At 46.0% G+C, this 3247-nt stretch overlaps 1 protein-coding gene across 3 annotated transcripts in view; it reads right to left on the bottom strand.

The window, feature by feature from the left end:
- Positions 1–3247, bottom strand: part of ccdc120a (coiled-coil domain containing 120a) — a 42083-nt gene that overhangs the window by 32980 nt on the left and 5856 nt on the right. Inside the window, exon 2 of one of the 3 annotated variants that reach the window (XM_046057674.1) lies at positions 2929–3126. The exons of 1 other annotated variant lie outside the window; for it this stretch is intronic. The gene's annotated coding sequence lies outside the window, so the exon portion shown is untranslated. Of the gene's footprint in view, positions 1–2917; positions 3127–3247 lie in introns of all 3 variants that reach the window. One more of the 3 variants, XM_046057672.1, reaches the window with a different exon arrangement.

Raw genomic sequence — 3247 nt, forward strand, 5'->3', positions numbered from 1 at the left:
AAGACAGCATCACTGACCTCCGACCTCTGCGTGGATCAATACCGGGTTGCTTCCTATACAGTCTGTAGACGCTTCATTCACTCACATAAACATCAGAACACGACATTGTCACCGGGCAAATATACAAACACAGTTGTCAGAGTCTGTTCTCACTATAGTGGTCTTCACCCCCAAAAACACATTAGCAGAACAAAAGACCCCCCCGAGATCATTCACATTCAAACGCCTCCTGTGTTTATCTGTTTTCACATTCAGCAGCTAAACATCAGCATAATAGGAGCAAGGAACTCTGGGAAAAACAATGCTGCAGAGAACAGTCAGTCCAGACCTCCAGGAAGCTGAGGGTAAATACCTCTGTTAGCATGCTGCATGATGTTAGCATGCTGTATTATGTTAACCTCCAAGTCTTAAAAGTGAAGCCTCAAACCTGCGTCCTCTCCAGCAGCCAGCAGGGGGCGACTCCAGCGGCTGCAGAAAAAAGTGTGATTGTATAGAAGAAATGTTTCTACTTGTCAGCTGATTTATTCCCTCAGTAAACACTTTCCTGATGAGTTTATGGTCTCAGTCGCTAGTTTCAAGTCTTCTTCAACACAGCATGATGTTCATTTAGTAAATTATGGTCCCATTTAGAGGAACAGAGACCAGGAAGCAGGGGAGGCTTTAGGGCGGGGCTACAAGCTGATTGACAAGCTACCATGGCGACCTGTCAATCAGGATAGAGGTGACTCGTATCCGCTGCTCTGTGTAAATTTAACCAGCGCTGCTGAAAAAGCTCATCAGGAGTCGGCTGCTCATTTTTCAGTAATTACGTTTTGTTCTAAACCTGTTTGTCGCTAGCTAAAATTAGCATCCCAGCTAATATCACAGTTAATGTGAATTACAGATGCACCTTGCTAACCAAGCTAGCTAGCTCCACCCTGTCGTCCAAATATGGTCACGTCTATTTCCAAAAAAACCCAAGATGGCGACGGCCAAAATGTGTAACTGGACGCCTCAAAACAGTAGTCTACAAACCAACGGCGGGACATCACCGCGGCTACGCCCACTTCGTCTGTGGTTAACATGCTATGTTATGTTAGCATGCTACATGATTTTAGCATGCTAACAGGGTAAACAGTGAGGTTTGACTCTCCAGCATCAGGTTTATGTGGTTTACGGGTTAAACTGGTCCGTGGGAACATGACACAGAGTCAGTCAGCACCAACCAATCAGAGCAGCCGCTGAGAGCCGGCCTTTAATTGAGGACGAGAGAGTAGTGATTAACCAGAGAGAGAGAGGAACTCTGTGATCTCTTCGTGGTTTCTCTTATTTTTATCTTCCAATGTTTTTGAACTAATTTCTGCTCTGTTACCAGATTGACACAGTAAAAGTACACAAATATTCTCAGCTTCATGTGAAGTATGAGCAGTAAAAGTACACAAGTATTCTCAGCTTCATGTGAAGTATGAGCAGTAAAAGTACACAAGTATTCTCAGCTTCATGTGAAGTATGAGCAGTAAAAGTACACAAGTATTCTCAGCTTCATGAAGTATAAGTACTGGTTGTGCAGAATGAGAATCAGCTTTATTCGCCAGGTGTGTCCACATACGAGGAATCTGACTCTGGATTGTAAATTGCTCACGATGTGCTTTCTCATACATAAACACAAACACAGGCTGCAGTTTAGAGAACACACACACACACACACACACACATACACTATAAACAAAACAATATCGACAGATTAAGATATCTGATTGACAGGTTGGTTGATTGATTGATTGATCGATCAGCGTTTCGCTGCTGCAGCTGAGATATTGATCAGTGATCAGGTTGAAACATGGTGTTGTGTGGATGGGCCTGTGCTGCCCCCTGCTGGCACCACACAGACACTGATCTGTGTGAACGCCCCTGATTCTCATCTTTTTTCCCATGATGCTCTCTGTTCTGTTGTGTCTGCTGCTACTGAAGGGAGAGATTGAGAGCGGGCGAGAGACACAGACAGACACAGAGCGAGAGAGAGAGATTCAGCGGATGTTTGCTTTGATGTTGAAACACCTGCAGCTGTGTGTGTGTGTGTGTGTTGTTTTACTACACTCGTGGGGTCCATGTATTAAAAACCTTTACCAGTCAGCTTGTTTATGTTATTACTGAGTACTGAGTTCCCACCTGCTTCAAGTCCACAACCATCGTCCCCGTCTCTATAAAGTCTGCAGGGTCTTGTCTGAACCGTCTTGTGGCTCTAAGGCCCATTCTGATGAACTGGTTCTGCAGCACATAGAGAACCCCCCCCACCAGTCAGTTCAGATTGGCGGACTCACCTCTTCCACTGTAGGGCTGTGTGCTCCGCCCCCTCCTGTTCACGCTGTACAACCACGACTTCATCCCCCGACATGAAGAGAACTTTGTCTGCACCAACTACCTAAACTCCATCATCCAAGCCCACGTTCCTTCTGGGCCACTGCGCTCCTCCAGCGAACGCCGCCTGGCTCTGCCATCCCTTCACACAAAGCGACCTCAGTCCCTGTTCTCATCTGTGACACCACGACGGTGGAACGAGCTGCCGCACGCCATCAGAGCATTTTCCCACCAGCCTTAAACGAACCATCGGCCGATTTAATACCTGAAGCAAATTTAAACGGTAAATTTAAGACAATTTATTTCCCTGATTTTATTTTAAGACCTTTTAAGACTTCTTGAAGAAGCCGCAGGAACCCTGTCCTTCCATGTTTGTTTACCTTTTCTTTTTTTTTTTTTACGCCACGGGCCTCCTCTGGTAACCCCGTCTTTAATGTGACGCTATGAACTGTGGGTAATTCCCTCAGGGAAAGTCTGCAGAGATGCAGACTTGTGGAGAATGTGCATAAAGGAGCTCAAACAGTCTGCGAGACCCTCATGTACCTGACAATTCAACAGCCCGAAGCCCTCAGGGACTCACCGTGAACGCACCTCAGAGCCCGTGAGCGTGGAGACTGGGCCTCTAACAACACGATCACACGGTGTGTGTGCTATTGGACAGAAACATGGACGCACACTGAGTTTGTCAGATTCAGAAATCCATGTTCGCCTGCTTCATCCTGTCCTGTGTTTCCTCTTCCTGCACTCTCCAGATGCTCCTCACAGTGTACATTACAGCAATAAAGCAAACTGAAAATGAAAAAATAAATGAAAAGAGAGAGAGAGGGATTAGAGGAGGACGAAGGAATGAAAACAGATTTAAAGGGGGGGGGGGGGGGGCAGAGCTGAATATTAAATCAGATAAATTTAG

Source organism: Micropterus dolomieu, linkage group LG08 (assembly GCF_021292245.1).
Source record: "Micropterus dolomieu isolate WLL.071019.BEF.003 ecotype Adirondacks linkage group LG08, ASM2129224v1, whole genome shotgun sequence".
In the NCBI taxonomy this organism is placed as follows: domain Eukaryota; kingdom Metazoa; phylum Chordata; class Actinopteri; order Centrarchiformes; family Centrarchidae; genus Micropterus; species Micropterus dolomieu.